This window comes from Musca domestica, unplaced genomic scaffold (assembly GCF_030504385.1).
Source record: "Musca domestica strain aabys unplaced genomic scaffold, Musca_domestica.polishedcontigs.V.1.1 26, whole genome shotgun sequence".
Taxonomy (NCBI): Eukaryota; Metazoa; Arthropoda; class Insecta; order Diptera; family Muscidae; genus Musca; species Musca domestica.
Genome location: NW_026712283.1, coordinates 979139 through 1004595, shown reverse-complemented (window position 1 = coordinate 1004595; position 25457 = coordinate 979139). Strand labels below are relative to the sequence as shown.

Here is a 25457-nt window from a genome sequence, read left to right as displayed (position 1 = left end):
ATCAACAAAAAACCGAATATCCTGAGGTACCGTTATATGGGGACTATACGAAAAAGTGGACCGACAGACAGACGGACATCGGTAGATCGTCTTAGAATTTTACGCTGATCCAGAATATATATACTTCATAGCGTCTATAATGAATAATTCGAGGAGTTACAAACGGAATGAAAAAAATAATATACCCTCCATAAAATCGTAGAGGGGATAACAAGTAAAAAAGCTGTAAATTAGGCCGGCCGAACTTTGAATACCCTCCACCATTTGGAACGAAATTGGCTATTAAATAAAAGAATGAAAATAAAAAAAACTACGTGGACCTGCATCATCGAAATCATCAACATACCGAATATGGAGAGGTACCGTTATATGAGGGCTATACAAAGACGTGAACCTGCACAGACAATCTTCTGTCATAGGCTGTAGTATGCATTACGAACTTCAAATACCAAATTTGAAACAATTCCGGTAAAAAATGTCGCTGAAATCATCAAAATACCGAATATGGGAGGTACCGTAAAATGGGGGCTATACGAAGACGTGGACCTTTACAGAAAATTTTCTGTCATAGCCTGTACTATACATTACGAACTTCAAGTTCCAGATTTGACGCAATTCCGATGAATAATGTCGCTGAAATCATCAAAATACCGAATATGGGGAGGTACCGTAAAATGGGGGCTATACGAAGACGTGGACCTGCACAGACAATCTTCTGTCTGCCAAATTCGAAACAATTACGGCAAATAATGTCGCTAAAACCATCAAAGTACCGAATATTGGAAGGTACCGTTATATGGGGGCCATACCAAAACGTGGAACTACATGGCCAATTTTCAGTACCAAAAGTTCTGCAGACATAATATACATTTGAGTAAAATTTTATTAACCAACATCATTTCTTTCGGGAGCTAGAGTGAATTCCACATACGGACGGTCATCGCTAAATCGACATATAATTTTATGCTGATCAAGAATGTATACTTTGTAGGGTCTAAAATGTATATTTCTAGGTGTTACAAACGGAATGACAAAGTTAATATACCCTCCATACTATAATCCGAACTCTACCATCTTTATAAGAGATCTGGTGTTGATGGAAATTTTGACGTGTACCAAGTCTGGAATGGAATGGGATGTTAATTTCGCTTTTTATGAGCTTCATGGAGATTCAACATTTTGAGCCTTTGTGAGGGAGATACCAGAAAGAGTGGACCTAATATATCCCATCTTTACAACAGATATTGTGTATAAAGAGATTCTGATGCTTATTTCGCGTTTTATGACCTTCATGGATATTCAAAATTTTGACCCTTTGTAGGGGAGGGACCAGAAGCAATGGTCCGATCCCTACCGTTTTTCTAACAGATTCCTATGTTGATGGATATATTCAAATGTGCCAAGTCTAAATGGAATCGGATGATAATTTGGCATTTTATGAGCTTCATGATTACTCAAAATTTTGACCTTGTAGGGGAGTCAACAGAATGAGTGGCCCGATATATTCCATGTTAACAACAGACGTTGGGCTGTTAAAAATATTGGGATATGTGTAATTTGAAGACAATCGGACACTTACATCACATTTTAAAATATTTACAATTATTCAAAATTTTGACTATATGTGGTGGAGGTATTTCATGGATTGGACCGATATTTTCCAGTTTCGCACCTGACCTAGCACTAATGCAAATAGTTGGAGCAAAATCCTTATCCTTTCTCTTTCTGTGCAAAAAAATTATTTTCTTTGAAAATGTTGACATTTTGTGTGGTAGGTACCAGAAGCAGCGGTCTGATATTCCCCGTCTCCCGATTCAATTTGTGTTTGACAATAATATTACAATGTACCAAGTTTGGATCAAATTGAATACACCCTTCGAGAGCGAGCCAGACAGACTAACGGCGGATATCGCCAGATCGACTCCAAATGTCTTAAAACGGATTTGGTCTAAAGAGACCTAGGGTCTAAAACCGATATATCGACTAGGCACGTTTTGACCGTACCAAATGATATATACCCTATCTAGCCATATGGCTAAAGGTATAACTAGTAAAGGGGGATTTAAGCTCGTCCGAACTTTTTATAACCTCCACCATTATGCTTATCAAAATAAAATGAAATAATTATAGAGCAGAATATGTTAACTTAGACTATTAATCCGTTTCAATTTAAATAAAAATCTAGTAAGCCAAGGCTATAGTCGTGCGGGCCATCCATGAGATACCCTACAACACTACAATATGTTAGAAGTAACCTTATGTCCAAATCCTTTTTGGAAGATTTCTCTTTTGAAATTATATCATAGAGCACTGCCCAGATATTACCCCTAGCCAGGGGCATTTGCCCAATATTTACGCACTCCGTCGTGTTGTGGTCCATTTTACAGCTAAATATAATCCAACGATCATCCAAAATTATAGACTTCTTCGCTGTCCTTAACTCCCTTCTCAGGCAAAATTCCGTGTCGATTGTTTTCTATTGTGTGATCAGGAAAATTGTTCTGTTTTTTTTTGTTCATTTGAACCCCTAAATATTTTGCGATCGTCTCCAATTGCTGGAGGCTCCTCTGTATCTCCAAATTTAGACTCATCTATATGATTTGTCTGTCTACGATATTTGGTTACATTCGTAAACGAAATCATTATAAAAGAAAGCCAGAAGTTTGCCTTTTGTGTATTTTGGATTTGGCCTGTAAGTTATTTTCAGCGTTTTGGTGGAATGGTTGTTGGTAGTTGTTGGTCCATTTCAACCCCTAAATATATTGCGGATTTCTTTATAAACAATAGGCCTATAGGGCTAGGCCTATTGTTTTGAAATTTTCGTAAGGATCGGACGATAATTGCAATCGGTATATAAAAACCCCAACCTGTGTTGTAAAGTGAAAAAATATTACAAAGCAGCAATACCCGATGACCACTAACTATTACCCGAAGACCATCCAAATTGAAAGGCTTCTACCCTGCCCCAAGCTCTAGCCCCTTGGTAACTTTCGTGTCGTTTGGTCTCTAATCGCGACCTTTTTTGATCCATTTCAACCCCTAAATATTATGCGATCATCTTCCACCTCCATGAAAAATTTCGTGAGGATCGGGCCATAATTGCGATTACAAATTAACATGTACATAAATAATATTACTTGCATTCTTTTATTTATTTATATATTTTTATCATAGCTAATATTAAAATCTCTGTTTCACATAAATAAATATATTTCACTTTTCATTTCGTAATCTTAAATAATTATTTATGCAAGTACCGGACCAAAAGGGGTAAAATGAAGGAATTTCCGTTTTCACTTTTACTATTATTATTCTGGCATTTCTTTGTTACAATGATAATTATTCATATGTTTGTATGCAAAACCACATTTTCTGCCATATTGTATTACGAGCAGAATATATTTATATGCGCTACATACATAAATACACTGACACACACACACACACACACACATATGTTTGTATGCCAACATTTATCATTAATCTTATTCAAGATAAATGTGGCATAATATTTTTCACGCCCTACTATTGTGTAAGTTTATTGATAAACGGAAATATATAAATTATTAAAATGGAAACAAGCATCTGCAAATAATTACCCTCATTACCAATACATTTAAAGTAGTTTATTGCCAGCGTATGCACACACATACAAACACCCACACACACATTGGCACAGACACAAGTGTTTTGTGTGCTGGCATGGTGGTGGCGGCAATCGAGTGCGCTCTATATACAGCTATAGGAGCTATAAGGATATTATTGCGTACATTAAAGTTTCCCATTAAATTATCCCACTTTTAGATAAGGGTTTTGTTAAATGAATGTTATTCGTAGTTGTAATTGTTATTGGTTGTTGTAGGATAGATTGTGAGAGTTTTGGATTCGTTGCGAAATAATTTGTTAATAGTATGACAATATACTCATATAATTCTTGATATAATTCATATTTGTAACTGGGATGATACATGAACATAGTTATCGCAATTATCACCAAATATTCTTACATGTTTTGTAAATTAGGAATATTATAAAAGACCAACTTACCATTCTTATAAAGCCATGGTAAAATGTGAACCTGATTGCAATCGGCGATGTCCCAGAAAAAAAGACCCAAGTCCCTACCACGTCCTAAGGATTTTCTGATGAAGATGTCCGGTAAGATCTTCATCATTTCACCGGCCGATATTCAGGCGTGTATGCATGGGAATTATCTATAATAACAAGAGATTCTTTCATCAGTAAATATAGATATAGACATTATGGCAAATTAAAATAGTGAGTAAAAGACAACATTTTTATTACCTCAGGCATATGGCTACAGAGGGTGTATATACAGTTTTGGAAGTTTACATAGGAGGAATACGAAAATTAGCGAGGAAGTATCGCCCATATTTTATTAATTATATTTGAAAGTATTCCATATAAAATTCCTAGGAAACCCATAAATTTTAGACATAAAGACCCTTCGGTAATTGGAAAAATCCGGGATATATTTTGGAACAACGAATTAACCCTCAGTGGAACTTTAAGGGATATTTTGGGTACTTTTCTTTAAAAACATTAAAAAACTGAACCCGAAGACTTCATTTTTGCTGTTTTTATACCCTACAACAATATGTGTTGGGTGTATTATAAGTTTGATTGGGCCAAAAATTATGTAACACCACGAACTATTGGTTTAACATATAGGAAAGTATATATGGATCTTCCTACCTCGCCGAGCTGAGTCGATCTAGTTATGTATGTCCGTCCGTCCGTCTGTCCATGTTAATTTGAATTCAAGCTACATGTCGCAATTTTGGCTCGATGCTCACGAAATTAAAAATGGAGGTGGGGTTATGGTCAGAATAGAATGGAGATGATCAAATAATTTTTAGGGGATGAAATGGAACAAAAACTGAAAAAAATCCTGATTTTGCAGTTGTTCTACAAGTCGAAGTTAGTATGGGACTAGCGCTTAGGGCCGGACAAAAGCATTCCAATTTTGATGGTCATCGGTAGTATTTAGTGGGTGAAATAGAACATAACATCTGTGTTAAATAAAAGTCAAGTTTTCCATTAAACCGCGATTATTTTTAATAAATATATCGGATATACATAACGAAATATATATAATGTGTAGAGGGGGAGATGAAAAAAATGCAACCAACTTCAGACTACTGTCATTTCTTAGCCACTGGTCCGACAGTTGTTAAAATTATTACAGTGACAGCTCATTATATTGCTTACAAGCGTACAAAAGAATTTTGGTGAGAATTTTCTAGAAAAAAATTTTTTTCATGATAGAATTCAAGGGTGATAGTGTGATTTCTTTATACAGGGTTGCCCATATTCGACGGACGCCATAACTTTTGACAGAGATGTCACATCGCTTAATGACATACCGCGTTTGAAGCGTCAGTCCAAGCAGATTTTCACCATGAACCAATACACGTCACGCGAGCGCTCTGAAAAAGTTGAAATTTACATTCAACAGAAGAAGTCAATTGTGAAAACTCAACGTGCTTTTAAAACATTAAAAAATGTGAGAAGTGCGCCTTTTAAGGGACCGAAAATAAGCAAAATTGCCGTTTCTACGCCACTGAAAATCCTCAGGAGATTCAAGAAGTGCCTCTTCATGACGAAAAAGTCACAGTTTGGTGCGTTACTGCGAAAACGGTCATTGGGCCGTTTTTCTTCCAAAATGAAAATGGCATGATGGCCAATTTTGTGATGCCAATTATTCGTCGAAAGCGTATGAGGCAGTTCTTGTTTCAACAAGACGGCGCTCCACCGCACACAAGTTGCATAACAAAACATGGGTCCGCCGAATATAGGCAACCCTGTATTTGGCTGGTTATCGTTAGAGCACTCCAGCATTTAAATGTGAATAAATCTTTTCTGTCTCCTACCATCACTCGTTATCGGGATACTGGTAGCGTAGCACGACGTCAAGGAAGTAGACGGAAGAAAACAGCAACATCAGCAGATGTGGTTCGAAAATTAAAGAAACGATTTGATCGAAACCCGCGTCACAGTGGCCGAAAAATTGCTCGTGAGCTGAACATATTACAATATTCCGTTGTGTAAATATTGAAAAATGAGCTCGGAGTAATGCCAATGAAATTCCTAAAGGTGGAAGAACTTACACCGCAACAGAAAAAAATAGACTCAACAGAGCTAAAAAGTTGTTTCGCTTGGCCGAAAATGGTGAACTGCCGAATTTGATTTTCTTCGATGAGAATACACGTTTTTGTCCAGAAGTTTGAAAACAAACAAAATTATCGTGTTTACGTGCCAAAGAGGTCAGCTGAAAATGTGCACCTTCGGTTGGCCACCAGAACTCAAGCGCCGGCCATGGCGATGGTGTGGGCCGCCATAACAGCTGATGGTCGCTCTCATCGCATCAGAATAAATGCTAAACGTTATAGCGAAAATATTCTGGAGGGTGTATGAAATCCTTGGGCACGCAAACATTTTGGCCGCAGGCATTGGAAATTAAAACAGGACTCAGCACCATCGCTTTCAGCACGCGCCACCCAAGAATGGTTACAAAATGAGGTGCCTTGCTTCATTTCCAGCGCACAATGGTCACCAAAATCTCCAGTTATCAATCTGTTGGACTATTGTGTCTGGAGTATTTTGGAAAGCAAGGTTGGCACTAAAAAATACCAAGGTGTTGATCATCTCAAGCAAGCGCTTCGTCGGGAATGGGCCAAAATTTCGCAGAGCAAGATTCGGGTGGCGTGTGACGGTTTCATTTCATCAAAGTTGACCAATTCGAATAAATCTAAACATATTCATATATATTGTCACACCTGACAATAGTTCGAAATGTTCTAGAAGGCCTCCCCCTTGTACATTTTATTTTAAATTTTCCTTGCATTTTAGGTAGGTAGATTTCTCGTTAATATTACTAATAACCTTCAGTGAATCTTTTTGGTCGAAAATTTCAACTGGCAGGTATTTGTGATTAAATATTATCCGATGACCGAACAAAATGGTAGGCTTCCTTCCTGCCCTAAACTCTAGTCTCATTATAAATTCCGTATAGATTGGTCCATAATTGCCACCTGTAGAGCAACTGCAAAATCAGGAAATGTTTCTGTTTTCGGTCCATTTCAACCCTATTTCTCCAGAAATAATAGGCTTTTATTCTTACCCTTACAATGCTTAATTTCTGTCCATAACTGCAACCTTAAGCGAGATTACAAATTAACACGGAAAGACGGATGTAAAATGGGAAGATCCACATAAAACATCCTATGTGCAATACCAATATTTCAAGGTGTTATATAATTGTTGGCCCAGAGAAATTTGGGATATTATCCCCAACACATCAATACAAATAGAGCATTTTTTGAACCTGAATATATTTTGATGATGTTTTAAGCTAATCACATATGGTGCAGATATAATTGTCGGCAAATTTGCGTTTGCTTCATTTGAAACTTCTTGAACCATTAACTGCCATGGACGACTCCCATACAGAACAATTTGTTAGGCACTGACAAATAATCCGGCTCTACCTCAAGATTTACACACTTCAATGGAATAATAACTAATTGAAAACTGCGTTGCATTAAATAATAATAGCCAGGTAAGATTTTCAGTTGGTCTGGTGTACCACCAGAAAATCCGGCCAGAACAATGTCCACATTCTTTGTTTGGATTATTTTAGCTTGACACCGCAGGGTATGAATCAAAGTTGTCATACGACACGTACGTTGTTTTAGTTTTATTTTATTCTTTTAGTTGGACACACACACAAACGTGTGTGTATGTGTGTGAGTGTGTCTCTGTGTGTGTGCACATACAATTGGAATATCACATCTCTTCAATTTTTGAACGTCCAGAGACTATCTCCATGAACTATGTACCGATGTAGCCGGGCACGTTGCCTTCAAAAACGTTTTACTTTGGTTTCGAGTGCATATTTCCTGCGTCCGCCTGACAATCCCCTCCTCTGCCTTTGGCCAAAATGGGTTTTGTTGCTTTTCTTTTTGGCTAAGTGTCAGTTAAAAAATGGCATTTAACTCGACCTTAGTAAAATGTTGTCATAAATTACATGCGGATCGTTCGTTCGTTCGCTCGCTCGTACATTCGTTTGGTAGTCATGTCCTCTTTTTTCCGATGCAACTCTACCGTCCTGTTCTTTGATTTTTTGGTGCAATATTTTTTTTTTTCGGCGTTACGCGGGATGTGGCACATAGTGTCACACGAAATGCTGCAGCAAAAGTTTTACAAATATGCTGCTGCCACAGTTTATTTGAACCTCTCACTAAGTGCCAACTTACAGACGCGCACACACAAACACACACAGAGACATGGAGTTATGAAACAAGCACGGACATGAACAAATACTATAAATGTTAGTAAATTTTTTTGTTGGACTTTGTTGGTGTAAGCTTTTAATCGTATGATAACTGCCAGTAACAACAACAACAATGGGAGTAGCAGGAGCAGCATCAATGGGGAGACTATCTAGCGAATGGGCCAACAGTCAGTGATGTACTCAATATTTTACGGGGTGATGCTTTAGAGATTGTGACAAATTAATTCTGGGAACTCATGGCATGAGGGCTCACCGCCATGGAATGGAAGTTTAATAGAATTTAAAAATATATTCTGTTCGTTAGAGGTACCAGGACAAAGTGCTACGTGGAAAAATTCTATCAAAGATTTGTAAAAACAATTTTGGCTTCGGAATGAAAATTTTAGTCCACTCGGGAGCTATATTCAGAAAATTTCATAAAAGAGTCACCTAGTTATTTGTTATAGAGGAGAGAGAGAGAGGGAGGAAAATAAAGTAAATACTAAAACTTCTTCCAACTTCTCAACTAAATTTCAGGTTTCTAGAGTGTTATTCCAAAAGAAGGTGTTATTCCAATTAGCTGAGGAACATTGGAAGGGCCTTGTTAAAAATTTCTGGTACGATAAAAATTAAAAACAAGTAAAAAAAAACTTTGACTTCGGCTGGCCGAACTTTGAATAATCTCCACCATTTGGAACGAATTTGACAATTTTTTGGGGAGGTACCGTAATATGGGGGCTACACGAAGACGTGGACTTGCAAAGACAATTTTCTGTCTTAGGCTGTACTATCCATTACGAACTTCAAATAACAAATTTGAAACAATTCCGGTGAACAATGTCGCTTCAATCACAAAAAAAAAAAAAAAACCGAAAATAGGGGCTATAACAAAACCTGGACCTACATGGCCCATTTTCATTTCCTGCAGATATAATATACGCACAACGGTAACCCTCGATATTCGGTATTTTGATGATTTTAGCCAAATTTTTTACTATCATTATCAGAACTTCTACACACGGAATTCTTTAGGAGTACTTTACCCCTGGAAGAAATTCAATATATTCGGTATTTTGATGGTTGTAGCCAATTTATTTTATTGGAATTGTCTGAAAATCCTCACCATGATGTCCGCGATATCGTAAACCCCCCATACAACGACACCCTCGATTTTCGGTATTTTCAAGATATTAGCGATAGTATTCACCGGAATTTTTCAAATTTCAAATTTCGTTTTTAAAGTTTATAATGAACACTTCAACCTTTGACGGAAAATTTTCTACGCAGGTCCACGTCTTTGTATAGCCCACATATAACGTTTTCATTTTAGATGGATTTATAGACGATTTTTTTTTTATTTTTCAAATTCCTTCAAAATGGTGGAGGGTATAAAATGTTCGGCTTGACCGAACTTAACTCATTTTTTAATTTCTACAAGGAAGCTAGGTTTATAGTTTTCACCATTTTTTATGCCCTTAACCATATATCTAAAGAAAGAATATATATTATTTGATACGGCCAAAACGTGTTCGTTTCAGGACATTTGGAGGCGATCTAGCGATGTCAGTCCGTATGTCTGTCTGGCACGATAACTCTCGACGGAAGTATCCGATTTGATCCAAACTTGTACATCGTAATATTATTGTCAATCTTAGATCGTGTTCCAAGATGGGCAATATCTGTCCACTCCTTCTGTTACCTCAATATTTTCAAAGAAAATAATTTACTGCACAGAAAGAGAAAGGAGAACCCGATTTTGCTCCAACTTTATACAGGTCACAATTATATATATGAGGGTAAGTTTAGTTTCAGAATTAAATCCTATTGTTTTTGAAGATGTACATTAAGGGGTTCAGATGGACAAAAATTTAAGTATTGGTTTTAGTCACCCAAGGTCTGGTGCGAAGATATGATATATCGGGCCACTCCTTCTGGTACCTCCCCCAAAAACAACGACATTTTCAACATATTGAATATCCATGAAACTCATAAAGAGCGAAGTTAACATCCGATTCCATTCAAACTGGGTACATCTCAATATTTCCATCAACGCAAGATCTGTAATAAAAATGATAGATATCGGATAATTTCTTCTGGCACAAAGTCCGAAATTTTGAATAACCATAACGATGATAAAATCCGAAATAAGCATATGGGTTTCTTCGTATTACACACATAACCATATTTTTATTAATTCAAGGTTTCGTGCGAATATGGAATATATCGGTCCACTGCTTCTGGTACCTCCCCCACAAAGTGTCAAAATTTGAAATATCCATGAGACTGATAAAGAGCAAAGTTAACATCAGATTCCATTCAGACTTGGAACGTTTTAATATTTCTATCAACACAAGATCTGTTATAAAGATGGTAGAGATCGGACCATTTCTTCTGGCACCTCCTCCAACAAAAGGATTCAAGATTTTAAAAACCAAAACGCTTCAAATTTCAAATATTCCGTTGCGAAGATGATATATATCTGCCAACCCCTTCTGGTATTTCACCCACCAAGGGTCACAGTTTTCAAAAGTTTTATCTGTCATAACTTTAGAAACAAGTCGGCTATTCTTTACAACTTGCTATATCTAAATATTTCTCTTAATCATCTATTATGAATATGTAATTTATCGAAATGTATGATTTGCATAAAATTGGACATAAGTGTTCGATTTCCTTCAAATTTTGCACAACCAATATTTTTCCATACATCCACATTTTCCAAAAATTGGCACATGTCTTATATAAAGTATAGGAAATAGTCGATTTAGTCACAATCAGACACATTGTAATATTTTTATAAGTCTTAGGCAATATTGTCCAACTGCTTCGGAACCTTCCACATAAAGGGTGAAAATTTGAATAATCATAACTCAAGGCTGGTGGAATATACATGTCTGTAAAACCGACTCATACTATTTTACTTGTTTTGATATCTCTTTTACATTGAAAAGTTAATTTTTTTTCCTAGTAGCACCTCTGAACTGATTTCGAAGTATATTTCTTGGTACGTCGCTGGTATCGAGGTTTTGAAAGGTATATCGTTTTTCAACGACCCCTTATAATTGCAATTTTCAATAATCATTACCTAACAAGTAAGCAAAGGCTATAGTCGTGCGGGGCCGACCTTGTGATACCCTACAACACAATAATATGTTCAAAGTCTCATTGTATCCAAATCCATTTTGGAACATTTCGTTTTTAAATTAAAGTCAAAGAGCCCCTCCAAGAGGTTACCCTTAGTTTTTTTTGACCCGGAGAAATTATCCAATATTTACGCACTCCGTAGTGTTGTTAAGTATTCAAAACAATTCCACACGAAGGTTGTAGTCTATTTTACAGCTAAATATAATCAAATGGTCATCCAAAATGCTAGACTTCTTCCCTGTCCTTAACTCTTTTCTGATGCGAAATTCCGTGTCGATTAATTTTCAATTGTGGTATAGAGCGACTACAAAATTATAAAAAAAAAATAATTTTTTGTAGCCCATTAGGCTTTAGTTTTGACCCTAACCCTACCCCCATGCAAAATTTCGTGAGGATCGGACGATATTTGCGATATGCACATAATACCCTCAAAATGTAGTGTATCGGGGTGTAAAAATTTAGAAAATTTACAATTCAAAATTCTAAGTCAAATTGAAAAAATCGCATGCGATAAAAAATATGACAAAAATTGAAAAAAATTCGACAAAAGATATTCACTTTTTTATTGCTACATTTTTCCGCGATTTTCTTAGATATTTCCTAGAATTGATGAGCGGTTCTTGATTTATAAGCAGAATAAATAAGATCAATTCTCTTACATATATATTGTACCTTTTTTGCTATATATCCGATTTCTTGGCTATTAGCGTCACTGTAATGGCAAGAAGTTATCTCTTAATGTATTAGGGATTTAGCTGGGATTGAAAATATTCGAGGTTTAGTGGAAATTTTCCTATTTTCTTACAGTGGTAGGTTTCTGCCTACTCCTAAACTCTAACTCCATGTAAATTTTCGCGACGATTGGCTTATAATTGTGGCCTATAGAGTAACTGCAAAATCAGGAAATTTTTCTGTTTTTAGTCCATTTCAACCTCTAAATATCGTGCGATCATCTCCAAAAACAATAGGGTTCTACTCTGACCATAACCCCACCTCCATTTTCAATTTCGTGAGGATAGCTTCATAATTGCGACCTGTAGCTTTATTACAAATTAACATGGACAGACAGACATACATAGCTAGATCGACTCATCTCGGCGAGATAGGAAGATCCATATATACTTTCCTATGTGGGAAACCAATATTAAGAGGTGTTACATAATTTTTGGCCCAATCAAACTTATAACATCTTATAATACACATAGTTTTGTAGGGTATAAAAACTTTTGAATACCAAAATATACATTTTCTCCATGAATAATATGAAAAGTGTGCATTACCTTTTATCCCACCCTATTCGATTACATCTATCTAGTCGTATTTGTATCTGTATGATACCATGTTCTGGCATTTCTATGAATGTAATGGTGGTGGTGGTGGCAGTGACTCTGGCACTTGTGGCAATTGTTCTGATGTCAGTTGACGGTTTTTTTTTTTCGTTTTGCATCTTCTTCTGCATTATTTTCGTCCAAGCCACCCACCATCCACCTCCCACATATATATTGGTGGGCGTGTGACAAGTGAACCCTGGGCATAGCAGGGAGTGCTGCTGCTTCTGCTTCTGTGTTACTCATGTCACTGGTGATGGTGCAGATCATGGGTCTTATCATGTCCCAAACTTATACGTGCAATTTATAAATGCACTTTGTTAGCGATAGTTTTGCGATAACGTTGTAAGTAATTAATTTTATTTAAGCGTGACTCGGATTTTCAGCATCTATTTATGTTTTGAACTTTTCAAAACCCCCCACAAAAAGAAAAAAAATATGTATGCATGCATAATTGCATTTGTGTATACAACTCCATAGAAATGCATAATTTTTTAGAGTTTTAGTTTTCGCAACTGCTTTTAAAAACTTCAACCCAAAATCGGGGTTTTGTATGGCAATTACAGTTTGCTTTTTGTTTTGTTTGCGGCAGCGGGATAAAATCTAAAATTAAAATTAATCAAATCAAAAATTTTGTGACAAAATTAGAAAGTAGCAAAAATTTGCATTAGCAGTAAATATGTTATGTAATTAGTAGTAACTAAGTGGCTTAAAAATAAAATCATTAAATTTTTATTCATAGTTTTGGAGCCACTAAATAAGTTTAAATGAGCTAGTAGACAAATGACAGTTGATGACGTAGAATGGCGAAACACTTGTCTTCTCTTTTTTGAACCCTCCACCTATATTAAGTTTGTCACTCCGCTTGTAAAACCTCGAAATATATATCCCACAAGGAGTATATACCAAGAAATTCTATGTCGATTTTGCGATGAGCGTCCCTCCGTCTCTGTTTTCAAGGACCTTTAGACAAAAAAACGTGAGTTTTCAAAGAATATTTTTTTAAGCATCTTCAGACTAAAAAACGTGGATTTTTAAATAATGATTGGGATTGAGAATATGGAACTTACCAAAGCTATAAAAAAGTACTTAATAGAACTAAATTTCGTTTTCAGCGAATGTATAGAGCTTGAAATTTGATATTGAGGTCTCTTTTGGTATCTTATATTGAGATCTGGTAGTAGTTTCGTAAATACTTACTATTATTGTTTGAATTGTACTAAATGATATACATTTTAGATTCCTGTTGGTGTCTAGAATGTAGGTATGTAGAATGTTTTGAATATGCGTACTAAATGTTACCAATTTTGCTATTGGGCAAGATATCTGTTTAGGAGTAGGAGGGCCTATTGCCAGTAACAATCGTGGATTTTAGGGTATATTTTTGGAACGTCACAACAATAAATTATCGTTGATGTTTAAACATATTATTCAAGGGATATAGGGAGCAACAAGCGCACATTTTTTAAAAAAAAAATGTTAGAGAGCTTATAACGGCCAATTATTGTGGAATCCTTAGAATATTTTTGGAAGTTCTATAAGAACCAATTATAGTAGATTTAAAAAAAAATATTTTTGGAGGAACCTTAATGACCAATAATCGTGATTTTTACAACAATATTTTGGATGACCTACAACGATCCATAATTGTGGATTTTTAAAACTATTTTCAGAGGACCCGTAACGACCAATAATCGTGGATTATTGTGAATATTTATGAGGTCCTATGAAATAAAATAATCGTGAATTTTTGAGAATACTTTTGAAGAGTCTATAACGGCCAATTATCAGTAATTTTTTATGTTTTAGTTCCCATATGACTGTACCTCCTTATATTCGGTATTATATGACATTATATGATTATATGACTATGACAAAAAATTGCATATGCAGGTTCAGGTCTTCGTATAACCCCCATATAATGATACCTGCCTATATTCGGTATTTTTATGATTTGACCAGTATTTTCAATGGATTTATTTATAAATTTTTAATTTCCTTCCACTATATTAGGGCCCTGACAATATTTGGCCTAGAGAAATCAGAACTCTATAAACCTATAAACAAACTATCGAGTCTAATTGGCATTTTCCTCAACTCAAACTGACTATTGTACAGTGAAATTATAAGAAAATTTGAGCGGAATTGGGAAAATTTGCTGTATTTCTAAATTAGTAAGATTTCTTTTAACAACTTACACCTACAACGGGATTTTATGTTACTTTCAGGTGTCTACTCGAAAAAAGTCCGAAGAAAAATTGGTCAAAAAAGGGAATATGTATTTTCAAACTTTTTCGGAATATTGATGCTTTTCTTGACATAAAGTGGAAAAGATATTTCTTTTTTTTGGTGACTTATAGCAAAATTTGATGAGGCATGTTTTTGTCTTTGATGTCATCCCTCTAAAATGATGATTAATTTAAGATTTGTGCACAAAATTAAAAAAAAAGTGATTCTATAACCCTAAAATGTGCATCTTCTGGGACATATGATAGAATTTATTTCTTTTGTTATGACAACGATAAAAGAAAGATTTTAACTATATTAAAAAATGCACCAAATATACTCTTTTTTGGCTCGCTTGAGGGTTAAAATTAACAATCAAATAATTCCTCGTATTTATATTTGCAATTTTGTCGAATATACTATATCCATAAAATGCACGGATTCCAAGGAATCTTAGTTCGAAAATTTCCAAAAGGGTGGAAAAGAATACCCTTTGTCCATTTTATTACACCCATACAATACTATGTGTTGGGGGTATTATAAGTTTGATTGGGAAAAAATTATGTAAAACCTCAAAAATTGGTTTCCCACATAGGAAAGTATATATGGATCTTCCTAACTCGCCGAGCTGAGTCGATCTAGCTACGCATGTCCGTCCGTCTGTTGGTCTGTTGGTCTGTTGGTCTGTTGGTCTGTCCGTCTGTCCATGTTAATTTGCAATCACTCTACAGGTTGCAATGATGGCCCGCTCTTCACGACATTTAGAATGTAGGTGGGGTTAGAGTCAGAATAGAAACCTATTGCTTTTGGTTGCTGATTTTGCAGTTGCCCTACAGGTCGCAATTATAAACTTGGGGCATGGGGCTAGAGCTTAGGGCTGGGCTGAAGCCTCCCAATTTGTATGGTTATCGGGTAATATTTAGTGGGTGAAAAAGACCATAATATTTGTGTTAAGTTAAAGTCAAATTTTCCATTAAATCGTGAATATTTTTAATCCCTGAGAAATCACAAATAGACGAACAGGTCAAATATAACTGTTACGTAGATGCCGATAGTAAATATATCGGATATATATATATATATATATATATATATATATATATATATATATATATATATATATATATATATATATATATATATATATATATATATATATATATATATATATATATATATATATATATATATATATATATATATATATATATATAGCGAAATATGTACAATCTGTATAGACAAAGCAAGGGGAAGTTAGATAGAATGCTTATCTCTCAAGAATGGCTGGACCGATTTTGACAAATTTTGTCAATTCCGAATGCCCTCCTGGTATAAAAGAATTAAAATTTAAAAAATTCCTTAAAAAGGTGGCAATAATGATGTTAATATAAATTTTGTATTATTTTGATAAATTTTCTTTATTTTTCATATTTTTTATCGCATGCGATTTTTTCAATTTTTCTTATAATATCGAAGTGTACATTTTGTAATATTTTTTCAGCTTACAACACAGGTTGGGTATACTATATACAGATTGCAATTATCGTCTGATCCTCACGAACATATTCATAAGGGTAGGGTTAGGCCCAGAGTGCTAGGCCTATTGTTTTTAAAGATGTCCGCAATATATTTAGGGGTTGAAATGGACCAACAATTAAAATGTTCATGATTTTGCAGCCGTTATAAAGGCATATTAACCAAAGGACTCGCATGAATTTATAGTTTAGGACAGCAAATAGAATGGACCACTACCTTTGTGTGAAAAAAAAAACCAAAAGGCGAAATCCAAATCCTTCTTTTTTTGCTGATTTCATTGACGAATATAGTCAAATATCGCACACAAGCAAATCAAGGATATACAGAGGGGACTCTTGCTTTTGGAGATGATCGCAAAATATGTATGGGTTCAAATGAACCAAAAATAGAAAAAATTTTCTGATCAAACAATTGAAGCCAATAAAAACGCCTGAGAAGAGAGTTAAGGACAGGGAAGAAATCTAGCATTTTGGATGACCATTGAAATTTATTTAGCTGTAAAATGGACCACAACAACTAAAAATACGACGATGTGCGTAAATATTGGACAAATGTCCCTTTTCAAAATACTAAAAGTGTTATCCGTGACATAATTTCAAAAACGAAATCTTCTAATATGGATTTGGACATAAGGGGGCTTCTAATATATTGTAGTGTTGTAGGGTATCACATGGTCGGCCCCGTACGACTATAGCCTTTGCTTACTTGTTATTTTTTCATTTTAACTTAAAAAATACACACTGTTATAACAATTATCTATATAAAATATATCTTTAAAGGGTCATTTCACTTGATACCATCATAAATAATTAGCCTATCACTCCTCATTTTTGGTTGCTTGAAATTAGCATCGTAAAGAAACACACATTAACATAACACTGACAACACATTTTTAAACACTTTTCCCATTTAAAGAAAAGAGAGGTAAACTCTTTTTCTCCATTTTTTTGTTGTATCCCCAACCCAGTAACGATATAAATTTAATTACATTAACAATCGACAAAAATCATTACCAGCAATAAAAGTGAAACGATTCACATGAATATTAGCGCAAAAGTCTCTAAGACTCCACTCGGAATGTCCTTCAAGGCAACCTCGAAAGGACTTCTCTTTGGTAAATACTTGAGCGAAGTAGCTCGTTTTAAACAAATTGTACATGACCATAGACCCGCCAACCAACCAACCAACCAGCCAGCCAATGGTACAATTAAATGGACAATTGAATGGCTGGGTAGATGGCAAAATGAGTCGCCAGCATTAAAAACAAAAAGTAAAAAATCGAATGAGGCAAAGAAGAAAATCGTAGTCGAAAGAAGGGAGCACAAACAAAATAATGAAAATAAAACACTATTAGACAACGCCTCAATGAATTTAAATCTTTTTCGTTATTGGCAAAATAATTAAAAGAGCCCAAGACAAGAGCCAATAGAAACAACAAATATTAGGGCGAAAGCAGTAACATTGAGAAGAAGAAATCCGAAATAGAACTGTAGTAAGAACATAAAAAAGTCCAACAAACTCATTACAATTTCTTCAAAGACCTTGCCTTGAGTTGCAAGACAGTGTAAGACAATTTAAAGAAATAAAGTACTATGGAACCGCTAAAGACGATATAGATGACAAAACAAGTAAGCAAAGGCTATAGCAGTGCGCGGCCGACCATGTGATACCCTACAACACTACAATATGTGTGAAGCCCCCTTATATACAAATGCATTTTGGAAGATTTCGCTTTTGAAATTACGTCAAGGAGCACTACCCAGATATTACAAGGGACATTTGCCCAATATTTACGCACTCCGTCGTGCTGGTAGGTAAATATAAACCAATGGTCATCCAAAATGATAGAATTTTTCCCCGTCCTTAACTCCCTTCTCAGGCGTGTCGATTGGCCTCTATTGTCTGATCAAGACATTTTTTCTGTTTTTGGCATATTTGAACCCCTAAATATTTTGGCATCATCGCTAAAAACGAAAGGCTTTATCTCCAAATTTAGATTCATCTATGTGATTTGCTTGTCTACGATATTTGGCTATATTCGTCAAAGAAATCAGCATAGAAAAACCAGAAGTTCGATTTGCTGGTAATGGTAGTGGTTCATTCTACCCGCTGTCCTAAACTCCAACTTCATGCGAAATTTCGTGTCCTTTAGTTTCTATTTGTGACCTTTATAACGGCTGGAAAATCAGGAACATTTTTAGTTGTTGATCCATTTCAACCCCAAAATATATTGCCGACATCTTTGAAAACAATAGGCCTAGCCTTTCTGAGCCTAACTCTACCTTTGTGAAAATTTTCGTTAGGATCGGGCGGTAATATCTGACACAATATTTATTTAACACAAATATTATATTTCACCCACTAAATATTACCCGATGACCATCAAAATTGGAATGCTTCTGCCCAGTCCTAAGTTCTAGCCCCATGATAACTTCCGCTTTGATTGGTCTATAATTGCGACCTGCAGAGCAACTGCAAAATCATTAGTTTTTTCCGTTTTTAGTCCATTTCAACCCCTAAATATTATGCGATCATCTCCAAAAGAAATTGGGTTCTATTCTGACCCTAGCCCCACCTCCATTCTAATTTTCTTGAAGATCGGGCCATAATTGCGACCTGTAGAGTGATTACAAATTAACATGGACAGACGGACGGACGGACATACATAGCTAGATCGACTCAGCTCGGCGAGATAGGAAGATCCACATATACTTTCCTATGTGGGAAACCAATATTTCGAGGTGTTACATAATTTTTGGCCCAATCAAACTTATAATACCCCCAACACATAGTGCTGTAGGGTATAACAATTTTGTTAGAAAAAAATTTTAATGGCTTAAATATAACTTAAAACCTCATACTTTTAGTTACAGAGGTAGTCTCTATCATTTAATGCTTCAAATCTGAAATCGATCTAGCTAAGTCCATCTGTCTGTGAGGACGAATGGTACACACAATAACACTCGAATTCTGTACTTGTTTGGTCCAAACACATCTTGAAATTTTTGCAAAAAATAAATCTTCCTTCATTGAAATAAGCCCAAAATGTTCCAAAGAAAAAAAAAAAAAAAACTTATGCATTCAATAGAAGCCAAAGGATAATATTGGTGTACTTCTTCAGGTTCCACAGTCACAAGGGTTAAAACTTTTTATATTCACAACTATTATAGAGACGTAATTTGTTCACGATTTCCTTCAAATCATATTTCAAGATTTCAGTATTATTTATATTATATTTCATAAGAGATCTGGTGAGGATTTTTACCTATTCCTTTAATTTTTAAAACTTCAAAGTAAAATAATTTTCAGAAAATGTAAAATTAGTGTTCGATTCTTTAAGTCCACAAAGTTAAAAAAAAAAAACAAGTAAAAAGCTGTAAGTTCATTTGGGCCGAACTTTGAATACCCTCCACTATTTGGAACAAATTTGGCAATTTTGAAAAAAAAAAAACAACAAAAATCTTTTAAAATCTTAACAGAATTACGGTCTATAAGCCGACGTGGACCTGCATAGCCAACTTTTGTCATACACCATTACAATATTCAAATGCGAAACTTAAATAAAGGGGGTGAATAATGTAGCTAAAATCATTAAAATATCGAATATAGGGAGGTACCATATGGGGGATATACCAAAACATGGAGCTGCACACACAAATTTCCGTCATAGGCTGTAGTATCCATGACGAACTTCAAACACCATATTTGAAACAATTCCGGTGAATAATGTCTCTAAAATCATCAAAATACCAAATATTGAGTGGTACCGTTATTTGGGAGCTATACAAAGACGTGGACCTTCACAAACGATTTTCTGTCTTAGGCTGTAGTATCCATTACGAACACAAAATACCAAATTTGAAATAATTCCAGTGAATAATGTCGCTGAAATACCAAATATCGGGAGGTGCCGTTATATGGGGCCTGCACGGACAATTTTCCGTCTTAGGTTGTAGGTCCATTTCGAACTTCAAATACCAAATTTGAAACATTTCCGATGAATAATGTCGCCTATATCATTAAAAATACCAAAAATAGGGAGGTACTATTATATGAGGGCTATACGAAAGCGTGAACCTACATGGCCCATTTTCTATACTATAAGTCCTGCAGACATAATATACATTTGAGTAAAATTTTATCAACCTACTTATTTCGTTCAGGAGCTACAATGTTTTCCACAGAGGAAAGTCGGAAGGACATAGCGAAATCGACAAAGAATTTTATGATAATCAAGAATACAGAATGACAGACTTGATATATTCCCTATACTATGTACATAGCTAGATCGCCGAGATAGGAAGATCACATGTGCAGGACCAATATTTCGAGGTGTTACATAATTGTTGGCCCAATCAAACGTATTATACCCCCAACACATAGTGTTGTAGGGTATAACACTTTTGTACGAACTGAAATATTTGATAAGTTTTGGAATAATTCAATCATTCATTTCAGATTTGTAGATCTTGAAAACCTTATCCTCAAAATTGAATTGGGTGTAGTATAAATTAGTGTGTACCGTTATTCTTGATTTTATGCATCAATCATTAACTTTAGGAGTAACGCCCAAATTTTACAGACTACAATAACATAAATAGGGTTCTCACTTATAGGTCTACGTATTCTAGCGTCAAATGATTACGAGAATATAAAATCACTGAAATTAAGTTTTATAACCTTACTCAAATATCGAAATAAAAACTACAGCTCGGAGAAGAAACGATAAATTAAAATAAGTAAGTAAAGGCTATAGCCATGCGGGGCTGACCATGTAATACCCTATAACAATATCATATATTGGAAAACTTCCTTTCGACCAGACCAATTTTAGTCGATTATTTGAAATAATGGGATATATTTTCCTTATATTTATACTCCATGTCGTGCTGATAGGTATAGGTAGGATATAGAATTTCACACAAATGTTGTGGTCCATTTTACCCCCTAAATATAATTTAAATGTCGCCCAAAATGCTACACTTCCGCGCTGTCCTTAACCCCAACGTTATGAAAAATTTCGCGTCGATGAAAAAATAAAAGACTTCTAATCTGACCCTAACCCCATCCTCATGAAAAATTTCTTGAGAATCGGACGATGTTTGCGACTTGAATATAATACTCCCAAAACATAGTGTTGTAAGGTAAGAGAATATTACAAAATCTAAAATTAAATATTGTAAGTCATATAAAAATCTCATGCGATAAAAAATATGACAACAAATTAAAAATATATAAAAACCAGTAAAGAAAGCCTTAAAGTCGGGCGGGGACGACTTTATGATACGCTATACCACTTTGCTAATTTAGTAGAGCTCCGCATAACAATTACAAGTTTTTATGGGAGAATTCAATCATACACGCTATGATTATAACTATAATTTAAATTTCAAAGGACTAAATATGCCGAAGCATTTGAATCTTTTAAATTCGGAATTGTATTTCCCATTTGGTGCAAAATTAATTTGAAATCAGATATATATATATATGGGAGCTATATAATAAAAAAAAATCTGAACTGATCTTGATAAAATTTGGCAAATGTTATTCTGAGCTGTATTTCATATATTCCCCCAAATATTGTTGTAACAGAGTGCACATTACGGCTGCGGAGGACAAAAATAACAAATCGGACGAACAGTATATATGGGGGCTATAGCTATATCTGAGCCGATCTTCACCAAATTTGACGTACTAGCTTCTAGACTCAATTCGGTCGTAAGTACCAAAATCCATCCCATTTGGACAAATATTACACGTTTAGTGCACAATAAAAGGTAAATCAGACGAAGATATATATGGGAGCTATATCTAAATTTTGACCGATTATCTCCAATGCCAAACAAATGATTTGTGCAAAATTTCATCTGGATAGGGCAATACATGCGAACAGTACTTTGTTTAAAAAAATACATAGACGGACATGCATAATTCGACTCAGAATGTGATTCTATGCAGATCATCAAAAGGAACTATGGGTCTATCTCGTTTCCTTTTGCCTGTTACAAACAAATGCACTAAGTCATAATACCCTGACCACCTTGTGGTGTAGGGTATATAAAAAAAAATCACTTCTGTATTGGTATATTTTTACGCGACGTTCTTATTTTTTATCCCTTTCTGGCAAGAGACAATTCCGAATTTGTGAGAATTGTCAAAATCAATCCAGCAAATATTGACCGATGACCAAACAAAATTGTAGGCTAAACCCTAGCGCTATGCTAAATTCCGTGTCGATTGGTCAATAATTGCGACCTGTACAGCAACTGCAAAATCAGGAAATTATGCGATTATCTCCAAAAACAGTAGGCTTCTGTTCTGACTTAGCTCCACCACCATTCTAAATTTCGTTGGGATCGGGCCATAATTGCGACCTGTAGAGTGATTATAAATTAACATGGGCAGGCGGGCAGATGTACGAACGGGTATGTATAGCTAGATCGACTCAGCTTGGTGAGATAGGAAGATGCATATATGTCGGGAACCAATATTACGAGATGTTACATAATTTTTGGCCCAATCAAACTTCTAATACCACCAACATATTTAGGGATTTAGGGTATAACTATAATTGTTATACATTACGGGGTTCTTCATAACTTAATTTGATGTTAATTTTCAATCCTACAGATATTTTATTGGATTTATAAGATTTCTTCTTTAACGCGCTTACAAGAACAACTCTTGTTTTCCATTCAACATGATAATCCTGTTAAGGAAATCCTTTGAATTGCCATTATTTAAAAGTTTAACCAATATTAAATGTTGACAAACACACAAAAGATTTCTGATAAGGAACGAACCTTACAAAGAAATTGCCAAGAAGTAGAATCCGCAAAACTCCATCATCCACAAAACAATCCAATTCAGGCTAAAGCGAAAAATAAAGCAATTAACACAGTTCGACCTGTTTAAGTGTTAAATTCAGTGTTCGAAGGTCCAGCCAGTTAGGTGGCGTGTTAATGAATTCAGCTCGCCATTCACCTCCACCCTGCCAACGTACGTTTAACATGCGCCACTTGGCAACTCCTTAAAAATAATTAAATTGATTTTAATGTCTCGAACAGACAGCCAACCAGAGATAAATAGACAGACATCCTCTATCTAACCAGGTAGCCGTAGACGAGTAATGAAATACAATTTTATTTCACAGAATGAATGCTATTGTTTTGTGAAAATAATTTTGGAAATTCATGTTTTGATTTCGAACAACATTCTAATTAATGTAAATGTTTAGACATCTTCTCCGGTGCGCTTAAGTCGATTTGCAAAAGGTAAACAGGCAATTAGTAATTTATAAGAATTACTTGTATTAAAACCAATTAGCAGAGAATGATTTTGGTATTGTGGAAGCCGAAACGATTTAGTTATTGTATTTTTAATCTTTTGTTTTGTCTTTAATTGAAATCGTAAGTAACGGTGATAGTAATCTGCTAAATTACCTGAAATAATTGTATAATGACTTGATACGATTGTGTGTGTGCTTGTATGGGTGGATGTGTGTGTGTGTGTGAGTGTAGTAAAGCTGCTCAGGGCATATATGTACGCCCATACGTATGCGTATTATGGATTTATGCAATTGTAATACTCATACGCCACTTAGGCTGATTCGACAGATTATCGATTATTTCTTCAAGTAATGGAAACATTACAAATGAAATATGTAAATCAGCTAATATTTCAATGAACATCTCTATGTCTATGCGAATTAATAATTTAACTGGAATTAATAAAAGTTAATGGGAATATCAATATTGTGTCAATATGCGTTGTTTTGCATTTGAAAACTGAGTTGAATGAACGATTTAAGTTCAAAGTATTTAATTAGTTAAGGTGAAATTGGAGCTGTAGCATAAAAGGTGAGTATATTTCAGAGTCCAATAGATTTGTATATCCTGCACGACACAGTGGAAAGGGTATTATATCTTTGTGCATTTGTTTGTAACAGGGAGAAAAAGCGAGATAGTCCCAGAGTTACTTTTGAAGATATTTATAGAATCACTTTCTAAGTCGATTTATGCATGCCAGCTCGTCCGTCCGTCGTAGTATTCTTGTTAATAAAATTCAGGTCGCATTTATTATCCAATTCAAATGAAAATTTGCAAAAAATATTTGTTTTGTTCCAAAGAATAACCCTATTTAAATTGGTGATAATTGGATTAGATTTAGATATAGCTCCCAAACATATCGTCAACCAATGGCCAATATAAGTCCAAATTGCCTGTATTGTTTTACAGCCCACCGAATTCAGTCTAGAAGCAAGTATATCGAATTCGGAGAAAATTGGTTCAGATATAGCTATAGCTCCAAGATATATATGTTTCATCCGATTTGGGGTTTTAAGTCCCTCACATGCGTAATATGCACTCCACAAGAATGATATTTGGTACCGGACATCAGATACTGCTCGAAAATACCTCTATCAAATTTTATCGAGATCGGTTCAGATGTGGATATAGCTCTCCTATATATCTTCAACCGATTTCGGGTTAATTGTGCATCAAATGGTCAATATCAGTCCAAACGACCTGAATTTTGGCACATCCGACCGAATTCAGCCTTAATAAGGCAAAACTCAAAAATTCAGCCGAGCCTGGCTGTGGGATTTGAACCGCGGACCTCGGTGTGCAGCCAACTAGAAGTTGCCGTCTCTACGTTCAGAGCCATTAACCCGTCTTCCTAAAGTAGCACAAAAACGAGTGTATGCATTGGAAGCAATGTAGTTGTTGTGGACAAAAAATCCATCACTACAAAAACAAAAAAACTTTGCTGTAAAAAAGATCTGCCAATAGAACTTGAGTCGAACCTGGAGAGTTTCTAGTGTATAATTCACATATGCTAATTTGCAATAAGTTCAAAATATATACTACTTTCCAGAGAACGGCCCTTGTAAGCCATCATCCACACCAAATATGCCTGATGAGCCG

The 25457-nt window shown here is 35.2% G+C and overlaps 1 protein-coding gene across 1 annotated transcript in view; it reads right to left on the bottom strand.

The window, feature by feature from the left end:
• Positions 1-25457, bottom strand: part of LOC101899257 (uncharacterized) — a 348103-nt gene that overhangs the window by 259688 nt on the left and 62958 nt on the right. Inside the window, exon 2 of the mRNA XM_059123944.1 lies at positions 4048-4214. The gene's annotated coding sequence lies outside the window, so the exon portion shown is untranslated. The remainder of the gene's footprint in view (positions 1-4047; positions 4215-25457) is intronic.